The sequence below is a fragment of the Phyllostomus hastatus genome, unplaced genomic scaffold (genome assembly GCF_019186645.2).
Source record: "Phyllostomus hastatus isolate PE091 unplaced genomic scaffold, TTU_PhHast_1.1 phas_contig_62, whole genome shotgun sequence".
NCBI classification, from domain to species: domain Eukaryota; kingdom Metazoa; phylum Chordata; class Mammalia; order Chiroptera; family Phyllostomidae; genus Phyllostomus; species Phyllostomus hastatus.
The window spans coordinates 2184281-2210143 of record NW_025333921.1 but is presented as its reverse complement, the minus strand read 5'-3'; the positions used below and the strand labels follow the sequence as shown (position 1 = coordinate 2210143).

Sequence of the window (25863 nt, the reverse complement as noted above, 5' to 3'; positions counted from 1 at the left end):
GACTTTCATTTGGCATTGCACATAACAGATTGCTATTTAATAGTCAGCATTTTGGTGTGAGACTCCAAAATTTCAAGTAAACTTCTTAAATGGTGCTTAACAAATTTATTCCTATAACTGTTTGCCAATGCAAAATGCCATATTTCCAGGAAAAATGCATTTGCTATTCAAGGCAGATACAAATAAGGGTACCATATTAAATCTATTTATCAAGAGAAAAAATCTTATGAGTTTTAATATGATCTGGAACATTTTAAAAAATTAAACATGTAGCTGAATTGTGGGACTCTTTTATTCAAATTAGAAGCTCTGAGAATGTAGTGCAAGTTTCCATTTGTATTGTGCAAAACCCAAGCACACTACACCTAGACTGTAGTGTAATGGCAAAAAGTGCCGTGCAATGAGAGGGCGGAACAACCCTTACTGCCACAGTTAGGAAATACAGTCGTCCCCCCTTAGCCACGGTTTCTCTGAGGTTTCAGTTACTGATAGTCAGCTGCAGTCTGAAAATATTAAATAGAAAATTCCATAAATAAACAATTTACAAACTTTAAATTGTGCACCTTTCTGAGTAATATGATGAAATCTCACACTGTCCCACTTTGTTTTGCCCAGGACATGAATTACTTCTTTGTCTAACATATCCACATTGCATGTGTAGTATAATAAGGTATTTTGAGAGAGAAACCAATTTCACATAACTTTTATTATAGTATTTTCATATAATCATTCTATTTTATTATTAGCTATTGTTGTTAATCTCTTACTATGCCTAATTTATAAATTAAACTTTATGATAGGTATGTATGGATAGAAATAAGCAGAGTATCTATAGTGATTGGTACTATCCACGGTTCAGGCCTTCACTGAAGGTCTTAGAATGGATTCCCCACAAATAAGGGGGACTGCTGTACTTAATGAGCTAGGCTGGTCAGTGAATGGACACATTGCTAATTTACCTAAAGAGGCCACAGAATCTTAGGCTGGCTGCTGAAAGCAAGGAAGGTGACTATGGTGTGCATATCATATTACATTTGTTTTCTTTTTTTACTTTTAATTTTTTATTGTATTTTTCCATTACCATTTAGTTCCCTTATACCTCCCTCCACTCCCCACAATCACCACATTGTTATTTATATCCATGAGTCCTTCTTCTTTTTTGTTCAATCCTTCCACCCCTTTACCTCCACCATCCCTCACCCAGCTGTCATCCTGCTCTCTATGAGCCTGTCTCTATTTTGCCTATTAGTTCAGTTCATTCATTAGAATCCACATATGAGTGAAATGATATTGTATTTGTCTTTCTCGGACTGGCTTATTTTCCTTAACATGATATTCTCCAGATCTATCCATACTGTAGAAGTGTAAAAATTTCTTCTCTTTTACAGCCAAGTAGTATTCCATGGTGTAAATGCCCCGTAGTTGTTTTATCCACTCATCTGCTGATGGACACCTGGGCTGCTTCCACATCTTGGTGATTATAAATAACACTGCAATGAACATAGGGGTGCTTACGTTCTTTCAGATTAGTGTTTTGGGTTCCTTTGTATATAGTCTCAGAAGTGGGATCACTGGGTCAAAAGGCAGACCCATTTTTAATTTTTTGAGGTATCTCCATACTGCTTTCCACAGTAGCTGCACCAATCTACATTCCTACCAACAGTGCATGAGGGTTCCTCTTTCTCCACACCCTTGCCAGCACTTGGTATTTGTTGATTTATTGATAATAGCCACTCTGACAGATGTGAGATATCTCATTGTGGTTTTAATTTTCATTTCTCTGATGACTAAGTGATGTTGAGCATCTTTTCATATGTCTATTGGCCACCTGTATGTCCTCTTTGGAGAAGACTCCATTCAAGTCCTTTGTCCACTTTTTAAACTGGGTTGTTTGTTTTTTTGGTGTTGAGTTTTGTAAATTCTTTATAAATTTTGTATATTAACCCCTTATCAGATAAAACAGCAAATATGTTCTCTCATTCTGTAGGTTGCCTTTTTGTTTTGTTGATGATTTCCTTTGCTGTGCAAAAACTTTTTAGTTTGATGTAGTCCCATTTATTTAATTTTTTGTTTCCCTTGCTTGGGAGATATACCTGATAAAATATTGCCATGAGCTCTGTCTGAGATTTTGCTACCTGTGTTTTCTTTTAGAATTTTTATGGTTTCAGAACTAACATTTGAGTCTGTGATCTATTAGAATTTTTTCTTGTGTGTTGTATAAGAAGGTGATCTAGTTTCATTTTTCTTCATGTATCTGGCCAGTTTTCCCAACATCATTTATTGAATAAACTATCTTTAGCCCGTTGTATATGATTGCTTCCTCTGTCAATTATTAATTGACTATAAAAGTGTGGGTTTATCTCTGAGCTCTCTGATTCTGTTCCAATGATCTAGTGTCTGTTTCTATGCCAGTACCATGTATTTTGATTACTATGGCCTTATAGTGTAGTGTGATATTAGGTAACATTATTCCTCCAACTTTCTTCTTCCTTCTCAGGATCACTGTTGCTATGTGGGGCCTTTTGTGGTTCCATATAAATTTTTGAAATATTTGCTCTAGTTCTGTGAAATATGTCATTGGAGTCCTGATAGGAATTTCATTGAATCTATAGATTGCTTTGGATACTGTGGACATTTTAATGATGTTAATTCTTCCTATCCATGAACATGGTATATGCTTCCATTTATTTGTATCTTCTTCAATTCCTTTCTTTGGTGTCTTATAATTTTCCATTTACAGGTCTTTTATATCCTTGGTTAGGTCTATTCCTAGGTATTTTATTCTTTTTGAAGCAATTGTAAATGGGATTATTTTCCTAATTTCCTTTTCTGTTTGTTCATTATTGGCATAGAAAAGTGCATCTAATTTCTATGTTAATTTTGTATCCTGCTACTTTGCTGAATTCATTCATATTATGTTTCTAATAGAGGTAGCGAGGATGAGACTATGACCTCATTCTTAGCTCAGGCTCTATGACAAATACTATAGACTGGGCGGCTTAATCGACAGGCATTTGTTTCTCATAGTTCTGGAGGCTGGAAAATTCAAGATCAAGGTGCCAATCATTGTGATTCTTGGTTTGGGCTGTCTTCCTGACTTGTAGACAGTCACCTTGCCTTAGCCTCATGCGGCAGAGAAAGGGGCTCTGATGTCTCTTCTTTTTCTTTTAAGGGCACTAATCCCTTCATGGAGGCTCCATCCTCATGACCTCATCTAAGCCTACTGACAACCTCAAAGTCCCACCTTTAAATACCATCACATTGGGGGTTAAGGCTTCAAAATATGAATTTGGGAGTTTGCACACATTCAACCCAAGCAGCCTCAAGTCACCAAACTGAAACAGAGAAAGAACAAAACCACAAGTTATATTTAAATATAAGATGTGTACACTCCCTGGACTATCTTTTTATAGGGTTCATAAACAAAAAGCAAAATTCACTGGCATTTCCTTCTTAGACTTCATATTAACCTTCTTTGAAAAGCCATGATGTTTTTGCTAGTCTCACTGAGGAATAAAAGTGTAACTTAAAGGCAATTGCCTAAATTTGTGAAGTGTTAGATTGAGCATGGAAGAGAAACAAGAATGATTTAAACAAAACTTCGTATTGAAATTATGATTATTCAGTCACTCAATCCTTCATTCACAGATTCAACAAAAATGTACTGACTATCTAGTATATGTGGTTTCCAGACTAGCTTTGCCCTCAAAGAACTCACAATCTGATGAGCTAATAAGAATCTCATCACAATGAATTTGAAAAACTATTGTTCAGTTGATCCTTGAACAAAGTGGGGTAATGAACAGCAACCTCTCCCACAGTCAAAAATCTGCATATGAGTACTATATCATTTCCTTGTACTGGAGATGAGTAGAATAACTTTTTAAATGGATGTACAAAGCTACTGGTGCTTTATATCTCCCTTTTTATGTAGATGTTTTCATGAAAATGGCATTCATTTATTAGAACTAGTCACAAGCCCTTGCCTGGCTTCCAGGAGGATGGAAAATATAATCCTTCCAATTGCTCTAAAGGAGAAGGGAACTAGACACTGGCTGGTATTTGACCTGCATAATAATATAGAGCATATTGAATAAAACCCCACAACCATAGAGTAAACTGAAAGTCCAATATATGTGTAACTAACTTTGCAACAGAAGTAGAATATGTAAGATTGGTAGGACTTATCACTGGACAGTAACACACGGGTAATAGGAGTAGACAGAGCAGACTAAATAATGCTAAACTCTTTTTCATTCTTATGTGGTTTAGGACACAACTATAATTCTAAATAAAATAAACTGTACACTGTCAAAGATAGTGGATGAAATGATGTAGCACTAGTTATTTAAGCAGGTCACTTTTCTAAATGACTTCCAAGGGCACTGGGGTCTAAATCATTGTAGACATTGTCCAAGTGGGGCATGGTGTACATCAGGCCCAACCTCACTTGCTTTACAAGTTTCTTTGTGGATTGTTTTTGCCATCCTTAGATATTATTACTTGAAGGGTGATTCATTGAATTAACCTGAGTATAGAAATGGCTTGTTTTTTACAATATCTCATGTGCTGGAGTATGGCAAAGTAAATGTGTTTATTTCTTAAAATCTAGTCTTTGGGGAATATATCTGTGCATAATCCTTTTCATTGTTGAATGAAAGACAACAGATTCTAAATATGTATTTCCAAATTTTTCTTTCACAGGGTTTATTTTTCATTATTTATGTCACTCTGTAAATGATTGCTTCTGTTACCCCAGGCTGGACTGATCAAGGGGAGTGGTGGTGTTACCTGAGGCCAGGGGCCAGGGTTTCCTGGTAGGAGCTACAGCTGTAGCAAATCTGTCTAGTAAAAGCTGGAGGCACAGAGAAGCACCAGCCACTGCCTGAAATTCACTGCCTGAGGCAGACAAGGAGGAAGTGAAATACTCTGGGTCTCTTCTTTTCCACACTCTTCAGTCTCCCGTCAGTGCTTCCATATCTGAATGCATGGAAGCCCAGCCTAGCAGAGGGCAGAACTCCTGCATAACAGTGCAGAGCGAAACAAGGGAGGAGTGAGAAATGGGTCTGAAGACAGACACAACTAGGACTGACATACTGCGATTTTAGTGGGATTTGGAGAAAAAGCTGACATAAGCATGCATATTTTTATTGAGATATAATTGACATGTAATGTTATGTTAGTTTCAGGTATACAACATAATGATTCCATATATGCACACACTGCAAAATGATACCACAGTACGTCTAGTTAACATCCATCACCACACATAATTAAAACTTTTTTCTTATAATGAGAAATTTTAAGATCTAGTCTCTTAGCATCTTTTAAATATACAATACAGTATTATTAACTATAGTTACCATGCTGTATATTACATTCCCAGGACTTATTTATTTTATAAATGAAAGTTTTTTCCTTTCAACCACCTTCATCTATGTGCCCATCCTCCACCCACAGGCCCTGGTAAGCACCAGTCTCCTCTCTGTATCTATAAGCTTGGGGTTTTTTTTCTTTTTCTCTTTTTCTTTTATGTAGTCCACTCATAAGTGAGATCACATGGTATTTCTCTTTGTCTGACTTATTTCCCTTAGCATAATGCCCTCAAGGTCCATTCATTATCCATGTTGTCACAAATGGCAAGATTTCCATCTTTTTTTTTTTATGGCTGAATGATATTCCATTATACATTCTCATATATATACATATCACATTTTCTTCTTCATTCATCAGTGCACATTTAGCTTGTAAGCGTGCATTTTCAATGCATCATGCCTAACAGGAACACACTCTGCATTTTAAAAGATGATTAGAAGTTATAATCAATAAATCTTTTATGGAGAGATTTTGGGCACTGTGGCACTTGGCTTTATATAGGAAATACTTTATTCTGCTCCATGTAAGTATAAGTCCAGGAGTAGACCTAATGCAAGCATAGGCTAGCCACATGAAAGTTGCTTTGTTCTCACCAGATTTTAGCAGAGGGGGTTTGGCTGCAATGCTGTACACATGGCAGTTAGGTAGAATCATAGTCTCCCTTGAGAGTCTCCCCTGAGGTGTGTATATACTGTTTTATAGTTCTGTTCATATATAGAGAACTTTGTGTACAATTGTGGGTGGACCTTGTCAACTCATGGTCATTGGCACCCATTCAGTGCCAACAGGAATCTCCAGTTTGAGATGCAGTGAAGAAAGAAACTTTATTCAGTGCAAAACAGCACAGTCAGTGATACAGCACTGCTGTGAAAACAACATGGCTATGAGGTGGCCCTGGGGCCAGGCCCCCCTCTGGCTAACCTGCTCTGTACCTCTCTGGTCTGCTCTGCTCTGTGTTGGTCTGCTCTGTACCTCTCTGGTCTGCTCCTTTCTGTGTCAGTTCACTCTGCTCTGGTAGACATCTTTAGTGCTTTAACTCAACCAAGGAAACTCAGTTGTTGGCGGAAAAGAAAAGCATGCTTTCAGAGACAGAGGGGAGCTTACTTATATTGAGAGAAGTCCCCATGCCTGGTCCCTGATGGTCTGTTCTCATGCAAATGAGGACTCCAAATACTCACAGTTTGATTGGTCTAAAAGACATTGTCCTGATTGGTCAGATTGGAGCTGCTCTGATTGGTCACTGAAGATGTTGATGGGGATATAGCTGCACAGCTCCAAATGGATGGGGAAAGCCTGAGTCCTATTGGTTGAAATAGGAGTCTAGGAGCTCCTCTATAAGAGCTGGCTCAGATGGCAGAAACTCAGTATAGGCAGGCAGTTCAGTGCAGGGGCAGATTGTTCAGTGCAGGCTTCTCCCTGAAGTGTAATTTGTATGAGAGGCCCCTGTGTAGAAATGGCTGCTAGGATCTTTCTAATTTGAGCTCAGTTAGCCACCAGGAGCTCTTTTTAGTAGGTATCTTCTTTCTCAGGGTCTACAACCATCTGGTTAAGAACCTATAGCTACAAATGACAAAAGACCCTCTTTACTTGTATAGCTAGGAAGACCAAAGGTAGTTTCTGGCTTTGTATTCTCCAGGAATTTAAATAAAAGAGTCAGTGATATCTCATGTGTCTCATATGATCTCTCATTCCCTCAGTCGCTATCACTCTCATGCTCTTCCTTTCTCTCCCTCTCCTTTTAGCTTCCCTTTTTGTCTATAGGGTTCATTTTAGGATGGCTTCTCTCACTTGGCACCCAGTGGCCCCAACAGCTTCAAGCTTACATGGTCCTTGGCATTTCTTTGTACTCTCTCTAAGGATAATCTAACAGTTAAGAAGTCTAGAAAGAATCCACCCAACCAGAAAACTCTAAAGTTAGGCTACCTGGGTTAAGATCTTGCTTCTTTATCAATTACCTGTATAACCTCTAGTAAGTTACTTCTCTGTGCCTTAGTTTCCTCATCTTTAAATGAGAACAATAATGGTATCTGCATTATTGTGAGAACTAAATATATCATGTTTAATACAGTTTCAGCAAAGGAAAAGAAAGGGGGACTACAAAGACAAATGGAGGGAAACACGAGGGAGAATACCAAGTGTGGGAGAGGGGAAATGCTTACTATGGAGTCAGGTGGTTTCAAGTTTCTGAGCCGGAAGATTTGTGTTATGTGAGCACAGCATTTAAATCCTTCCTGAGAGGGGTGTTTGCAAGTAGAGCGTCCTCTGGGTCTGAGGGCCGGAGAGCATTGGTTTAGTCTATGTTCCTGTTGGCATCTTTCCACGCTTCATTTCAGGGCTGTGTGCTGACATTATTAGTTAACCCCCATGACTAGCACAGTGCCTGGCCTCCTGGAGGTGCCCAATGAATGCTGTTGAATAAATGAGTATTTGGTAACAATCAGAAATAATAGCCCTATGAATTCTGTGGCCAAACTAGAATGTCTAGAAAGTGAGCAATATGCACCTCTGTTGTCTTCATTTTTAAAAATGTAAGATTTCATGAAAAATGTGAGAAGTAAGAATCTATTGAAATAGAAAAGGAGAAATTAATTGATGGGATGGTGGGCACAAGCATCCGAAACTGTGGTAGAGTTTCAGTGACTGATCTGGGAAAGAGTGAGGTGGGAGGTTTCCACTGTGCCAGATGAGAAGTAGGTGCACTGATCCGGCAGGAGGGATTGAAGGTGCTGAGGGAGCTGTGACAAGCTTTAAGATGGACTTCATCTAGGACCACACTGGCTAATGGAAATAAAATGCATGACATATGTCATTTTAATTTTCTAAGGGCCACATTTTTAAAAGTAGGAAGAAACAGGTAAAATTAATTTTAACTTAACTTCATATACCCAAAACATTGTCATAGCAACATGTTAACCAATATAAAAATTGTTAATGAGACATTTTCTTTCCTTTTTTATACCAATCCTTCAAATCTGGTGCATATTTTACACCCAAAGCACATCTCAGTACTGACTGGTCAGTCACATTTCAAATTCAATGGCCACATGCCTGGAGCGCAATGGGAAAGGAATTCTTTAGAGGAAGGAGAAGTGGTCCAGAGGTTTCCTTATAAGAAGAATACTCTTGGAATGGGGTTGACAATTGTAAATAAGCAGGGGCTGAGGTGAGACGGAATTTTACTGCATATGCATTTGAAGGGTTGTACCTGCGTGTGGAGAGTGGCATTCAAAACCTCAAAGATTTATTGAAGTCACAGTGCAAGGGGTTTTAGCTTACATCCTTTTCACACTTTTGTTTCCAGGAAGGGAAATGGTTCATTGTGCTTCAGGAAGAGAGAATTACTGAGGTATTCATTCTGTTTCACCCCTGCCTGCTCATTTTCATCATTTTGGTTTATTTCATTTTTGAAAGGGGCATAAATCAGGTGCAAACTGAATTAATTACTGATCCTGTAAGGACTGATCCTTTAAAAGCATGTGCTGTTAAAGAGCTGCAAGGCATGTGTTCTTGTGGGTGTTGGAGAAGGTGAGAAAGGGGGAGGCATTTCGCATCTTCTCACAGACACATAGGCATCGGCTGTTGGTGAGTGGATAGGCCAACACATACCTTGGCTTTCATCCTTCCTCCCATCAAGACCTAACTTGTGCTGAGAAGTCTTATCATACATCTCTCAAAACATATTAATCACTGTGTGAATTCTGGAGGCTCACATGGGTTAAAAACTTGGCATCCATGTGTTGTTATATATGTGCTTGTGGGGCTTTTACTCAAGCAGTTGAGACTGATTTACACTCTCTATCTGCAGCCCCCAAGCCCTGCCGAATCTGAAACTCTAAGGGTGGGGCCTACCAATGTTTATGTTCCACGTCCTCCTGGGTGAAGCTTAAGCAGTGAGCTCAGACTGGTCACTGGGTCAGCCTTTGGAAATCAGTGCTAAATACCCTATAGACAGTTCAGTAAAAACTCTTGATAAAAAGAATCTGTGTGTGTGTGTTGAACATCTCATTAACCTGTGGTTCTCATTGGTTTCATTTATGTAAACTACTTTGTTAGCAGTGAATGGAGGTAGAAGAACGGAAGTTTCCTTGCAGAGTTCGTTCTGTGGTTTGTGAGAATGATATGGGAATATATTACTTACAGCCAGAAAAAACACATTTTGTCCTACTGAGCAGAGTTACAGGGGCAAAAATCAGTGCCAGAAGATTGGAGAAGAGTTAGTATTAGTTGCTATGGAGAGAAGGTAAATGGCTCTGATGGGTAAAAATGATTTAGAGGCATAAGCCCACCACAAACTTTAATAAAAAGAGAAATCTGAGGATGGGCTATGGTGAAAGGCTGCTTTGTGGGCAGCTCAGCAGAGAGTGAAGAGCCAAGGACTTGGGAACATCTACAACTTCCCTTCACCGCGGGGGCGGGGGGGTGGGGGTGGGGAGGAGGAAAGCCGTGAACTTGAAAATGAACACTTAATTTAGAGGTTGGACAGGGGCGTTGAACAACCATTGGGGCCAACAGAACAGCAGGATGAAAACAAAGGAATGAAGAATGCTTTTCCTCCAAACAACCTCTTTTTAAAAAGGAAAGGAATCTTTTAAAATGGGGAGAAAGTGGTGGGAAAAAGTTAGAATGGAGTTTAGAGCAAAGGCAGTAGAGTCTATAAGATTAAAAAAATATTTAATGGGCCAGCTGAGAGGGTTATTTCTGTATGTTCATGATTTGTCCATGTTATAGAACACTGAGATCACATTCAGGGTTAGACCATGGTTACGCCTGATTTCGCACTGTGCATAGAAATTCAGGGCTCAACCACTGTCGTGGCTTGTTTCTAATCATGCAGAGAATGTGTCTGAAGTAAAATAAGCAAGGAGTAGAACCACAGTCCTATAAACCATATCTTCATTGGGACTCTGTCATGTAGCTAATTCAATCAATGGCCACATATAATGGTATGAAATGGTTACAGGATCCCCAAATACGTGTGAGTGTAAGTTCAATTTCGCTTTTGAAGTTATATGACTCTTTTAGGGTTTCTTTGGGATTTATTTCATAATTGAAATGTCTTTTTTCAGTTACTGAGTCAAAGCAAGGAGCACGGGGTGGGGGGCACACTGCAACTCTGCATTGATTATGTCATTCTTTTCCATGCAGTCATCAGTAAGGATTTTATTTATGAACGTGATCAAATAAAAGTGGGGCACAAAATGGATAAGAAATTTGGAAGAGATCGAGGTGACAACTACATTCTGGTTGGCACATTGTAGGGCTGCACTGAATATGTGTTAAGTGAATAAATATGTGCTTTAAAATGACATTTGCTACCACCTAAGTGCCTTACTACAAATTAAATTCATTATGGCTAATGAGTTCATGGCAAACTTTAAAAGGTCCCACATTTGTATAGTGATTTCATTCAAAAGACTAATATAACCTCAGCATGACCCTAAAACCAGAGAAAATGATCCTTTTTGTGCACCGTTCAGAATGCTGCACGTCTGCATTCTGGGTAGGTGTCACTTTCTGGAGCAAGGCAGAGGGTTTGGGTGTAATGGCCATGACCCATGAAAATATTTCATTAATATTTCTTCTGGGATCTGTATTTGGACAGTGCTCTGCCTCTCTTTGGGATTGCAAGGGTTGTATCAGAACTGTGGAAAACTCAGAAGGACCCACGCTTGAAAGTCTTGTTGCTCTCTCGTAATTGGTCGTCCTTCCCACTCAACACAGGGCCAGGTTGCAATTGTTTCCTTATTCATAGTGAGTGCTCCACACGTGTTGGCCTTTGCTGCTACTGAACAGTTTGAATCATTTTTCTGGTGGCCTAGTAATAATGAGGAGGGGACAGACTGAAATAAGGACCTGTTGCTCTGAGGTGGTGGGGGATGACTGGTCCCAAAGATCTTAGGCAGAATAATCTTGCCGCCATAGGTGAAAATTATTTTTCAGATTTATGAATAAGGAGATAATCCTTTCTTTAAAAAACTCCAGTCAGTTCCTCCCACATAAAATAACAAAGTTCTATTATGTTAAATCAACTGTAACTCACTTTACAAGCTTGAACTATTGTTTCTAGTTTTTCTTTCTTTCTCTCTTTCTTCCTTCCTTCCTTCCTTCCTCTCTTTTTTTGTATATGGAATTCTTTTAGAAATCTCTCCCTAGAGGAGCATGCTCTTTTTATGACTCACATAGTGGAACCTTTGTAAAGTGTTTAATCTTTCCTTAAATTGTATTTCTGTCTAAATTTTCTAAGTAAAGATTCAGTATTTGTTTAAAGGACAGTAGCTATTATTCCTTAATTAATTAAATAATCTGAGAAGATTCCCCCTTAGCTAATAGCGTACGGTGTGTTCTGTTTGGATACTTCTGTCTTCCTTCTGCTTCACTGCACTGGCAGTCATAGCCCAAGAGCACGAGAAGGAAAAGTGCCTATGTGTTCTTTTTATTTTTTAATATAGTTGAAATACAGCATTACCTTAACCTATGCATTCTTCATGCCTGTCAATGGCCTTCTCCAAATATCTTTTCTTTTTTTAAGTTGAGAGGTAAATAATTCTTAAATATATTTCTCACCTTTGTCAAGGGAAAGTAAGTTCTAAAGTGAACAGCAGTATGAGGACTGATTATCTCCTGTTCTTCCCCTGCACCCACCCCCACCCCCAGGGCCATTTGGGGGTTTATCCCAAGTGCTTTTAAGTTTTCAGCAGCTTCATTCATCTACTTATTGAGCCAGTGCTCATCACAGGTTCCCCTACAGTGAGATATTTTTTGCCTTAGCTATGGCTTAGATTCCAATTTTGGGTTATTAGAACTTAATATGACTATAAAATAAAGTAATAAAATTAACCGATTTGGGATCATTTGGGTTAAAAACAAATGGGTTACTTTTCTCAATGTGTTTTATGCAATCATGAACTTCTCTCACATAACCTATTTTAAAGTACAGCTTTGGGGGTGGATTTGGAACTAATACCTGTCTATTTTCCATGGCTATTCAAAGGCTGAGATAAACTCTAGCTCTAAATTCAAGAGGCAAAATGAAATGTAAAATGTTTGCTTTTTGCGGAGCTATAGTACTTATTTTATTATAAATGATTTCTAGTTAAGCTCTAAGCATTCTGCTACCAGTGAAAATAAAATAGTCTTATCCAGGGTGTTTTCTCCTCAGCCATGTCTATTTAAAAACAAAAACAAAAAACAGGTGTTTGTTTTAAAAGGACTGGAATATGCCTTTAAAACGTCATGTATTGTGGAGGAAACACTTTAGGATACTTACTTAGCTGGACTCTAAACGTGAGAAAACTTGTAAGTGCTGAGAAAGAAGCTGTTTGAGAAGAAAAAGCTCTGACTGTGAGCTGAACCTAGAAGCTCAGATGGTGCCCACGGGAAAGCTGCCTCTGAGCTGAGCTGGAGTGGGAATCAAGCCTAATGAAATCTAAATTGTTGGGGCCGTAGCACAGCTTAAACTTTGGTTATCACAGATAGTCTACATGATTGTTTTTCCTCTTTGTGAAGCAAAAATAAGAATCATAAATTTCTTTAGACAAACAAATTTAAGGCTGATAATGTAATGTCATTAACTGTGAACCTTGACCAAAAATTGATAAAACTGTTTAACATTCCTGGAAAATCGATTAATTCTCAAAATATTCTTGTTGAAATGGCTAAAATAGCCTTATTGTTTTTGCTTTGCAGTCAGGGCGCAGCTGAGATTTAGTTTTGACATAATGAAGAAGTTTGCAAGATGATAAATAGAGCTGTATATTCTCTAGATGCAATTCCACATACTCTGGGCCAAGTTCCTACAGAAGAAAATTTTCCCATTTGGGGGTTATTGAATAATATTTTCTCCAGTGAAACTTTTCTGAGTACCTAATAGGTTACATACTTTCCTTTTATAGCAAAAACAATCCAAAATCGAACTGAATATCCTCAGTTTTTGGTAATGAAAATTTATCTAAGATATGCATTTCTCTTTTAGTAAAAAAGCAACATATCATGGTAGATGTCTCATTATCAGATGTAATTCAGTGCTGCTAAATACTCAAGGCTTTAGAATTTATCTCTGTATTTGTGTCCTTTTAAATTCTTAAACATAGCAAGTACACACAAGGAAAAACTGTTGAGTTTTTTTTTTTTAGATGTTTTAAAGTGGGAGCTGGCTAGAATGCTGACCGTTTTCACTTCCGTGGGACAGGTTAGCAGACATGATCCCTTTGTGCCCAGGCTTTCTTTTCAGTGTCTGAGGAGAATGTGATTAACATGCATCAGCACAGGGAGGCAATGGGTCTTGCAGAAAGATGATGAGTGGAGACCAGAGTTCCGTTTAACACTGCTGGCCCCAGCTGTGTGAGTCAACAGAACTGCTCTGGGACTTGACTTCTCTCCTGGAAATTCAGGGTATACCTCCACATGATCTCAGCAGCAGCTTCCAGTTTGATATTCTATGTTTCTAAAGCCATGTTTTCATTGCTTAAAAATAATGTGGTCTTCATACATATCTAGCAGTGGGATTTCTCTATTCCTTGAGCATGCCAAGCTCTCCCCTGTGCTTGGTATCCCTTTTTCCTGGAACAACTGGCTCCTTCTCAGCCTTCATACCTCTGCTCAGTTGTCATGTCCTGTGAGAGGCTCCCCTGGCCGTCTCACCTAAAGTGGCCTTCTGTGTTCCTCTTTCTCTTTACCCTATTTATCTTTGCTCTAGTCTTCTGATCTTGTCAAGTTGATTTGTATGTGTGCTCATTAACCACCCACCTCCACTTCTTTCTTTTTATTTATGCTGTATGTATACAGTGTCTAGAAGAGTGTTGGCACATGGAGAAATTATCATCTGGACCTCGGATGATTGAGTCTCTCTCAGTTCTGTCTGTTCTCCTCTGCCAAGGTTCAGTCCTCTTTCTTCGGTCTAATACATGGATGACCACCCCACCCACTAGACTAGGAAGGGGACCACTCTTTCTCTGGGTGATATGAGGCTGGGTAGGCAAGACGGTAGTGACAGATGGGCCTCATGAGGCCATCCTGGATGCTCCTTAGGGAAGTGTTTTTAGTGTACACAGTACATTATTTTTACCAACACAGTGCGTGAGCCTTGTTGTTTTGTTTTGATTTTTTTAATGAATAATGACAGTTGCAGTAGGCAGAGTCTATTGCATTCCTCAAGATTGTTCTTTTTCCTAGTTTAGTAATTGGCCTAACTCATTGAATTAAAAGGTGTAGAAAGATCTTTTTTTTAAAATCAGTATTTGTTAGGTATCTTAAACTTTTTCTCTTTCAGAGACAACTAAAATTTGTAGTGTCATGCAGGGCTCCAGCTTTATTTCAAAACAAAAAAAAATGCATAACTTCCAAAAGTAATATTTTTGAGACTCTTCCCCTAGAACCTGAGGGGGAGGGAAGGGAGCAGGAAAGATATATTAAGAAAATGTGGACTTCCGGCAAGATGGGGGCATAGATGGACACACCGTACCTCCACGCACAACCAAGATTGGAACAACAACAATTTAGAGGCAAAATAATGCCCATAACTGACAGAAAATTTATCTAAATGGAAGTTGGACAGCCAAGAAGTTGAAATACACTCACTTATCCAGACTGGTAGGAGGGGCGGAGACAAGCAACTGGGTGCGGGTTGCAGCAAGGAGAATGGAGAATTGGGTGCATAAGGCATCTGGGGGCACGTAGGGCATCTGGGGCGCATGAGATCACAGCAGGTGGACCCTGAGTACGCAAGCAGTAGCTGGCAGACCCAGTGAGGTGGCGATTGTGTAGCAGGGCAGAGCGCGCAACCAAGGATCCCAGGGAAGGGACTGAGGTCCCACGGAGAACGGAGCTACTACCATTGTTCCCTCTCGACCCCGCCCTCACATACAATGTCACAATCTAGCGACTAGAGTGCTCAGCCCTGGTAAACACCTAAGGCTCCTCCCCCCACTGTAACAGGAGCGACCAGACCAAAAAAAAAAAAAAGAGAGAGAGAGAGAGAGGGAGATGACTCAAACAGAAAAACAAATCAGTGCCCCCAAACTCATCCTTTTGAGTGACCAAGAGATAGCTAACCTATCATATGCACAGTCCAAAACACTGGTGATCAGGAAGCTCACAGAATTGTGAGCTTCACAACTGTGAGCTCACAAAATCAACACAGGTTGATTTTGATCACAAATTAGATGAACAAATGCAGGTTACCATAAAAGAAATGAAGGAAAATGCACAGGAACCAATAGTGATGAGAAGGAAACTGGGACCCAAAATAGTAGGGGGGACCAGAAGGAAGAATAAACAACCAAACAGGAAAGAATGGAGAAATAAGAATTCAAAAAAAAAATGAGGAGAAGCTTAGGAACCTCCAGGACATCTTTAAACATTCCAACATCTGAATTATAGGGGTACCAGAAGGGGAAGAGGTAGAGCAACAGATTGAACACATATTTGAACAAATAATAAAGGAGAACTTCCCCATTCTGGCAAAGGAAATAGACTTCCAGGAAATCCAGGAAGCTCAGAGAGTCCCAAAGAAGTTGGACCCAAGAAGAAACACACCAAGGCACATCATAATTACATTAGCCAAGGTAAAAATGAAGGAGAGAATTCTAGAAGCAGCAAGAGATAAGGGGACAGTCACCTACAAAGGAGTTCCCATCATCAGACTGTCAGCTAATTTCTCAAAAGAGACCTTTCTGGCAAGAAGGGCCTGGAAAGAAGTATTCCAAGTCATGAAAGACAAGGACCTATATCCCAGACTACTCTATCCAGCAAAGCTTTCATTTAGAATGGAAAGGCAGATAAAGTGCTTCTCAGATAAGGTCAAGTGAAAGGAGTTTATCGTCACCAAGCCCTTATTATAGGGAATGTTAAAGGGACTTACCTAAGAAAAGAAGATTAAAAAAAAAAACATGTATAGTAAAAAGACAGCAAACTCACAATTATTAACAACCACACCTAAAGCAAAACCAAAAGAAACTAAGCAAACAACTAGAACAGGAACAGAACCACAGAAATGGAGATCACATGGAGGGTTAGCAACAGGGGAGTGGGAGAAGGAGAGAGGGGGAAAAGGTACAGAGAATAAGTAGCATACATTGTAGGTAGGAAATAGACAGGGGGAGGGTAGGGACAGCATGAGAAATGTAGAAGCTGAAGAACTTATAAGTATGACACATGGACATGAACTAAAGGGGGGTTAGTGAGTGGGAGAGGGTGTGCAGGGTGGAGGGGAGTGAAGGGGGGAAATGGGGCAACTGTAATAGCATAATCAATAAAATATATTTAAAAAAAGAAAGTGTTAATTGCTGCTTCTGAACCAACAATCTTGGAATAATTTTTATCTTATGCTGATGCTTGGTCCTAAAGAATTTCAAATTAGCATCTCTATTTCCTTGTTACATACTGAAAACTTACGTAAATTATTTATTTGATTCTTTTAGTACTAAAATGGGGAAAGTGTGAGGCTTAAAAGGAAAAAAGAAATGACCCTAAAATTTATCCTCCGGTTGAAGAATTGGAAAAGAACTATTGTTTTACATGTTGATTTCCCAGAGTGTGAGAAGACTGTCCCTGCCCAGATGCTCGCCAAGTTCAGAGAGAACATTTCAGAGTGTTTCTGGGCAGCAGAGGGCGGGTCTAGCACAGCCAGGGCCTTGAACGCGGGTGTTCCAGGTTTCCAACTGTAATGAGGGGATGGGAGAAAAGAGAGAAGCATTCCCAAATCAAACATAACTCTCAGGAAATGAGCCAGAACACCTGTGAGAGGTCAGGGGTCAGAAAATACAAACTGAGGGTTCAATATTTTGATCACATTACACAAAAGAACATGGTCATGGACAGTATGGAGAGGTTGGGAACTAAGAATTCTGTCATTCTGAAATATTTTTCTCCCATGACTCTATGATGTTTCAGAAAACATTTCCAGAATTGACGCTGAAACTTTCTGGTGGCCTCTTGTTACTTAAACATCAGGTTGAGAAGTTATTTATCTCTTTCTCTTAACTCCCAGAGGTTCACTTCTGGGAACCTTCTGAGCCGATTCTTTGGCCAGTGCTTTCGAGGCTCCGGGAGGGGGCGGGAGGAGGTCCGGCAGTCAGAGATGGAGAGACATCAGAGCCCTGGATCACAGGCAGTTGACTTCTATGGAGAGAGAAGTGGTTTGCAAACATTACTTCATGGGACCTCCTAGTGGAAAAGAGGGTGTTTTTTCCATCTCATTTCCCAACTCTCAATTCTCTGAAATCTGCCTGATTTTTGCCAGGTGTCAAATTATAACCTTCCTTGTCAACCACGAATGACTAACGATTAATCTAATGACTATGCAAAGTTTGAAATTCACATTTTAACGTACTGGCTACATGGTGTTTTCATAAACTGTGAAAAAAAATGTTTCCCTGTAAAGGCCAATAAAAACAAAGTTTTCATCTTGATTGCAACGTTCACTTGCAATCGTTAACCTGTAGGAGCTGGAGAGAAACAAAATGGGAGCTGCAACCGAGCCATTCCGAGGCCTGTGGCCTCCACCCAGCAAGTGACGCCAGTGCCCCTCTCCTGGGGGGAGTTAAGTGATGTCAGCGCCGCTGGGCAGAGCAATATTTGACCCTTAAACTGCTTCATATACAAGCAGCTGTTTTCCTCTTCCTGCCATTCCCTGAAGGAAGCAGGAGGGCTGAAATATCTGACCCTCCTTTCGAGTCCCCCTAGATCATTTAAAACTTTAAATGAATGAAGACCGCTTTGGTCACTGGCCATTTACTGATAGATAGTCATTCTCAAAAAGCCTCAGCAAAATTTTCTTTTCCTTATACTACGTGCAAAAGGAGCGACGTCTCTGCATGTTTTCTCTGTATTTGCGCCTGGCCCCAGTGTGTGCCTTGAGAGCTCGTAAAAACAAATCTGCCCCTAGCTGGGCAGTCGGTAATGGGATCTGGAGCCTCTTTCCGCAAGGTCACCTGTTTAAATAGAGACTCCCGCGGAGCTGCCTGAAAGGTGTTTCCACTGGAGGGCCTCTCACTCACTTGCTCTCTGTGTCTGTTAGGAAGCAAGCTTCCCGTGCTGGCCCTGTCCTCCAGAGCACCCTTCGATTGCCCACCTCCCTGGCAGTTGATGATGAGAAATCTGGAATCCAGGTTCCAAAGCAGAAGATAAAGCACACTTTAGACTTTAAATACAAAGAATTTCCTTTAAAACTAAAATAGAACCGTATTTCAGTTGGCTACTGGAGTGCATTATAGAGTCATCAAACAGTGGTAAATGTGAGGCCTGTAAAAATCATTGTGAAAAGGAAAAAAAAAAAACACACCAAAAGTTGTTCCCAGGAACGAAATGGCTTTTGTACCAGCAGCAAGCTTCCTTGGACGGCACAGCAGACAAGCCTCTCCCAAATTGCATACAAAGAACACAAGCCAAATAGTTGTGCCTCTCACTTGTTCTTTACATCTGACTCCACATTTTCTGTTTGGGACATGTTTCCAGCACCCAGTTTCCAGTCTCCGTAAATCTGCCTCCTTCCTGTCCCCACAACTGAGCGCAGTTCCTGCCTCAGTCAGATTCCAGCTGAATTCACTCAGTACATGCCCTATCGCCCGCTGCTGCTGTACCAGCGATGTGCCAGGGTGTGGGTATCTCAGGGCTTCTGCATACTGGGTACTCCCCACCTCGTGTCTGGCACAGCCCTAATTAGCTGCAGACTTCTGCAAACTGGTGCCAGTGGCACCCTTTCCACAGGCTTCTCCAAATTAAGGAGGGAGGGTATCTTGGCTTCAGCATCTCAGTGAGGTTGTCCCCCCCAGTGCCCACCACTAGAACTAGTAGACTCCAAAATCCCCCCTTCTTACAAGCCATGTGTGAGCAGCCAGGACTGAAGACTTAGCTGAGATCAGATCATGACCAGCCTGACTGCTTTGGAATCAAAGAATGAAGTCAGGGTAGAAACAATATACAGAAGGACAAGCTCAAGAGAAAGAGAGCAAACAAAGCCAGCAGTTCCAGGTTAGGGTCATAAAGCTCCTACTTCCTTTACGGACCAACAATAAACAGTCAGTCAAATCAGTAAACATTCCTCCCCACACAAGTGCAGATTTGTGTTTAAAGACATCAGATTGGATGTCTCCTTCCCCACCTTGCTTTTTCCTTCCCCCAACATTAAGTTTAATAGGGATCCTAAAGAAGCCTCTTTCTTTGTCAGGTTAACCACGGTTTCTCAGCCTCGGCTCTGTTGACACTTCAGGCTGGTTAATTCTTTGTCGTGGTCTGTCCTGGGCTTTGCAGAATGTTTTAGCAGCACCCATGGTCTACTCACTAGATGCCGGCAGTACCTTCCTCCCAGTGGGACAACCAAATGTCTCCAGACATTGCCAAATAGCCCCTGGGGACAAAGTTGCCCTCCATATGCCCCCTCCTCTCCCATTAAGAACCACTGGGTTAAACAAAGAACTGACAGTGACCAGAGAGGATGGAGGAGAGGGATAAAAGGGAAAGAAGGGCAAGGGGCTAGCCAAGGCACATGTATAGAGGATCCATGGTAATGGACAACAGGGTGGGGACTGACTGAGGGGGTCAGGGATGCATGTGTGGGGCAGGGGAGAGCAACAGGGGGAAAACTGGGACAACTATAATTGAGCAACAATATAATAGGCTTAAATACTGATATGTAACTAATGTCACAAATACCAGTTAGGCATCAGAATGTGATATTATGACCTGGGAGACATGGAATTGTCCTTAGGAAGCTGCTCTGCAGATGGGGAGAGCCCTGATTCTCAGACTTCAGTGTGTGTCCCAGTCCCCTAGAGGGCTGGTTAAAGCAGGGGGTTGGGCCTCACCCCAGGATCACTGGTTCAGCCATTCTGGGTGGGGCCGATGATTTGCATTTCTCACAAGGTGATGTTGATGCTGGTGTTCCAGAAAGGACTGGGCTGTCCCTTTCTAGATTGACTAGTGGTGAGGAGGAAGCTGCTTTATTTGAAGTTTCCATATGTCTGTATCTTCCTCTTCACTGCCCATCATCCAGTGTCATTGAGCCTCTTTTTCCCAAGTTTCTCTTGATGGTGTCTCCTCCTTTGACCTGTCCCTAACTTTTCCCAAATACTTGGCTCCACTGAAACTTTCTATTTGGGTGCTTGACCCTTAGGTCCATTTCCTGCCCCTGAATTAACCCATGCCCCAGCATCAGAAATTACTCATGGGTACCGGGCTTCTGGGTGCTCGTTAAGCCTCCTTGATTTCACAGAACACACTCCCCAGCCATGGAATCCTGAAGGGGTGCCTGGCTCAGCAGAGAAGAACATTTTACCACTGACGTTTTTTTACAATTGCCAGGAAATGGTGATAACATTAAAAAGCAAGCTGTAGTTTATTATTTTTAAAAAATTCTATACAGACAACATAGCCCCTTATTGCCTGCACATCAGGCAAACTGCTGTCACCACTCTCCCTCGGCGGTTTCCAAGGGGGGCCGAATGCCTCCCATGCCTCACACCCATAAAATTATAAAAAACAGAATCTCTCCCCTGTACTGCAGGTTTCTGTACACGGTAGGTTTCTTAACAGGTGCTTCGCTGAAGTAGTGTTGATCCTCCAGGGTCCTCCTTTGTTGATGAGATCAAGCCCAGACTCCTTGTTGTGACATGAGGCCTTTTGAGGAGGACCCAAACCTAGGTTTTTCAGAACCGACTGTGGTGCATATATATTGTATCTGCATTAGATTGTCATTTGTTGTTTTCCAAACCCAACCTGTAACTACACATAATGATGAAAATAGTAATAAAACCCATTAGCAATGACCTCATTGAGCATTTGCTATGTGCTATGTATAGTTATTTACTAAGTTGCCTCTTTTAATCCTTCCAACAAGCGCATGGAGGAAGCACTATTATTATCCGCACTTTACAGGTGAGAAACCTGGAACTTAAGAGTCAAGAAATAAAGTAAAGAAGACAGCCAGAATGCAAACCTAGGCAATCTGACTCTACACATTAGGGCTTTCTGGGCTGCTACTTAATCTACCATGTTGAAGTAGGTACAGATGAGGCAGCTATATTGTTTTAAGCCTTCTTCCTTCCATCTTTAAGTTTCTTTCTTCCTCCCTTCCTCCCTCCCTCCCTCTCTCTCTTTCTCTTTCTTTCTTTCTTTCTCTCTTTCTCTTTCTTTCTTTTTTCTTTCTTTCTTTCTTTTTTTCTTTCCTCTCTCTCTCTCTTCTTTCCTTCCCTCCCTCCCTCCCCCACTCGCTTGCTTCCTTCCTTCCTTCCTTGCAATAAAGACCTTTTTTAAAAGTTCACAGTTATTATTTCGTATTATCTCTTCTCCCCAGAGCTCCTGGCTGGGTTTGGTCCCAGAGAGGGCCTCCTGGTGGTAGTCCCTGCATAGTACTTCATGGGGAAGAAGGGACTAGTATGGAAAGGGGAGTGGGAGGTGGTTAGCTTTGCCTCAACCATTTAGAACTCCACTGTTCTGTCTGTGCCTCGGTTTGCTCACTGGGCCCCTGAGAGGGTCCTGGGGAAATCCAGTCCCTCATGATACCTAAAATATCTGGGGGCTGTGGCCTGGCTCTCTCCCAGGGGACTTCCTTCTCAGCACTCCTACCCTCCACCATCCCCATCCCATCCCCCCCACAAAACATGACTTTTGTTAAAAGTGCCTGAAACTTTTGTGGGCCAGAAACCACAAACTGATCAGCAGAGAAAAGGGAAGAGGGGCAGAAGCAACCAGAAGCCATTGGGGCCAGTTTCCCTCCCTGTACAGGCTTCTTCTTCACCCACAGCTTGGCCCAAAGCCTGCTGGGAAATTTGCTACCTGGATGTGCTCTGGCAGGGACCCCCTGACCCCATAAGCAGCTGGATCTGGCCTCAGCTGGAAGCACTTGAACACATAGAAAAACAAGGTGAAGACACAGAAAAACCTGAAATCCCAGATGGGGTAATGATATAGGGAGATATCTCACAAAGGGGGACTCAGTAGCCTGTCTCCTCTTGGTAGTAGTGGGAAGATACTCCAGGGCTTTCCCTGGGCTTGGGTAGTCGCCTGCTGACTCCAGAGCCCCCTTGGTCACTGGGCCTGGTGGGCAGTACTTGGGGCCATATATCTGCCGGCTCAAGCAAAAAACCTGGCCACTCTGGTTGGTGCCCTGCGTGTAGCCCATCTGCAGAGACATGGAGGAGTTGTCATACTTGTCAGTCCCCAACTTGGTGTCATAGATGTGCCACTAGATCCCGGGAGCTGCGATGCCCACCTGGCTGGCAAACTTGTTGGTGCCCATTTGGAGGCTGATGGTTGTTGAGTGGTCCATGGGTGGCAGGATGTGGTTCTTGGGGTGGTACAGATGTCTTCTCATGCCATATGCTGTCATGCCTGATTGGCTGGCACACTTGTTGGTGCAGATCTGGAGCCCAGTGATGCACCCGCCCACTTTCATGGTAGCGTCATCAAAGTTCCTCTCCTGCTTTCCCGAGTACCTGAGGCCGACGTCCACACCACTCAGCAGCCTCTTTGTTTCGGCCTTTCCTGCCAGAGCCAGAAGGAACAGCTGTACCTGTGTCATGTTTCCACTGTCAAACTGGTCACTGGCCTCAAACAGGTCTGTGGAGTTCATGCTGCAGCTGACCGTGGACTTGGTGAAGTTGGGAAGTTTTTCTAGCTGGTGCTAGTTTTGCACGGAGCAGTTCATCCTAGGGACCCAGCGGAGCTGCAGCTTATTCATGAATGTGCACAGGATAATGCCGTCCTTCAGACCTTTCTGGAAGTCAGAACCAATAGACGGGCCTGTGAGTCCCTCAGTCCAGCTACAGAGTTCCACCCCTTCTGGGGGTCATATTTGGATAGGAGCCAGTTCTTGCCCTCGGCCGAAAGCCCATACGAGGGCCCCTTGTTGAACTGCGTGGAGCTCATTCAGCGGTGGTGACGGTGGGCCCATCTTTAATTTTCTGTGTAAAGCATTATATATACTATTTGACTTGCAATGATTACTGTTCTGCAGCTTCTCCTGGGGGAAATTCTGTCATTGTTCAAGACACAGCTCAAATATGACTACTTCCATGAATCCTTTTCTACATCTCCAGGTTGAATTAATCATTCTTTCCTCTGGCACTGAATAAACTGTGTGTATGTGTATCTGTAATATATATAACATGTATGTTTCCACCATAATGTTATTGGATTTTTGTAGTCCCCTCTGTGAAAATATGAGGTCCCATCACATTTATATGTTCCGGTACCAAATGGACATTATATAAGTGCTAACTGAAGGAGTGGGTAAATTAAAGGAATGATCACTTTAACTTTAAATATTGCCTTCAATGAACAAAAGTCACATCAAACTACCAATTATCAAACCTGAGTTGAAATGAACACTTACACTTCTGGTTTCTAGAATTTAAAAGATTTCCACTCTACCTACTTTAGTACAAAAGTGGGAAAAATAGACAATATATGGACTGTGTTCTCTAATCCAAGTGGAACAAAAGCATGAGATGTATAATGCAGCACTGTTTGTTGGAGGGTCTCAGAGGACACCTAAGACCTCTGAAAAATAGGGTGTTGGCTGATAAAGTCCCAGGGATCAGACCATTAAAAAGCTGTGGCATTTGTCACTGGTCCAGCAGAACCAGGAGTAGCCAAGCTGAAACTGCAGCCGTCAAAACACGTTTCCCTGTATGACCAATTATTTAGTCGAGTAAGCATGCATTTGCATGTCCAAGTGGGCGGAGCAGGGGCTTCTCAGGAGTGAGACAGCAGCCAGGCCCCGCACAGGAACTGGGGGTGATGACCTGGGCTGGGGGTAGGGGGCAGGGAGTTAAGGGAGTCAGGCCAGTCTTGGTGCTGCTTAGCAAGTTAGGAAATGATTTCTAGAAGTTAGAAATGAATGCTCATATATAAAAATCCAAACAGTGTGTTCTATCCACACTGTACTTTGGAGAGGGTTAAGTGGTGGTGTATAAGACACTGGTAAATTAAAATGGAGTAGTGTCCTGTTGAGAAGCGCTGTCTGTTGTGAAATGCCATACTTGAATACAACATTCACTAGACAGCTTCTCAGGTTTTGCAGTCTTAGGATTGTCCTTGGGAGATTTTAATGGAAACAGAGTGCTGACAAAACATTTATCTGGAATATGCGATTCATATCTTAGCATTACCATTTTTAAATGAATGGTTTAATCATACTGTTTCCTCTTGAACCATTATCTCGGTTTTAGTGCCAAAGTTCTTTGTAATATTCTGTTTTATTTTGGCTACTGAGACAGCCTTCTGGTATAAGTACTTTGCAGCACTCCCGATTTTCACAATAAGAATGTCGCACTTTATTAGCAGGGATATACGTTGTAACAGATTTACAGTTTTCTTTTTTCGGTGCATGGAAGCAATTTGATCCTGTTTCATGTTTATGATATTCATTATATTTAAATTCAGTATATTTGGTTTCCATGTAAAATTTTAGGAGCGTTTCCTGTATGGTTTTTAAATATATATATTTAATACTGAGTATGGTTAGCTGTGTGTTTGTCTTGGAAATATCAGAGTGGCAGTTTTCTCTATCGAAAGTTTTATGTATTATGCCTAACTCATGATGGTAGACTCCCAAAGAATATTATGACTGTGTTTTTAACACACAAATGAAAGAGCCAATAAGAATTTAGAAGTTTATGAGAAAGTACACTTCCATCTTTCTGGTTTTATATCTTGTGAAAATTACACATTTCATGTAATATATGATTTTTGGGCACTCTAAATGAGCCAAATTCAGTTACATAATGCTAGGAACTCTAATTGTACTTTTCAGCCATTATAGCCACATAACGCACAGGAATTGCATTGACGTTTTAATATGCTGTCACTTTAAGATACACCATGAAGTGTGAACAGAGCACAGGGCACTTTAAGCAGGTGTGTCTAATTGTTAGTTTTGTTTTTCCCCCCCTAAATAGCAATGGTATAGTTAAGAAAAGATGTAGAATTGAGGACAAGTGTTTCCATGCTAAAGCTAACTAACCAGGGTCACTTTAGCTGACGGGTGGAAACAGATTTGGCCTTATCTTCATTTTTGTTGTTTTTCTCTGTGTAGGTGGTTTTGCTTGGTAGGTCTTTCCTGCTCCATGCAATAGATGAACAGCTACATAGCATGCTCCTGTGGATAGCATTGAGTGCATTTCCAGTTCTTTTTGGCTTTAAGTTAAAGTCTGCAACTGCAAAAATAATCCTAAATTTGGGGGGAGGTAGATCTATTTTATCACTAAAAAATATGTAACAGTGTTTTCACTAACTCCTCCAAATGTTTAATGTGTTTGGTATCCTTCCAGAGTACCGTGTTCATTATTTAGGACGTAGAGAAACCTCCTTAAAGTAGCTGGTCTGCCCCAGGAAAAGACTTTGTTTTTTGGATTTGGTCATGATGTTGGCAAGCAAGCGAGCAAGCAAACATCAGTGTATATAAAGCAACCCTTCATAGGGTCCTGGGGATTAGCAGCTCATATGAGACTCTTGGCTGCTCATTTGGAGGACACACATGAAAATGTAAGT

At 41.2% G+C, this 25863-nt stretch overlaps 1 protein-coding gene and 1 pseudogene across 1 annotated transcript in view; one reads left to right on the top strand and one right to left on the bottom strand.

The window, feature by feature from the left end:
• The window catches only part of SLC25A21 (solute carrier family 25 member 21), a 485006-nt gene that overhangs the window by 290576 nt on the left and 168567 nt on the right, over positions 1 to 25863 (top strand). The gene's annotated exons all lie outside the window — the stretch shown is intronic.
• Positions 22305 to 23238, bottom strand: LOC123825231 (annotated as a pseudogene).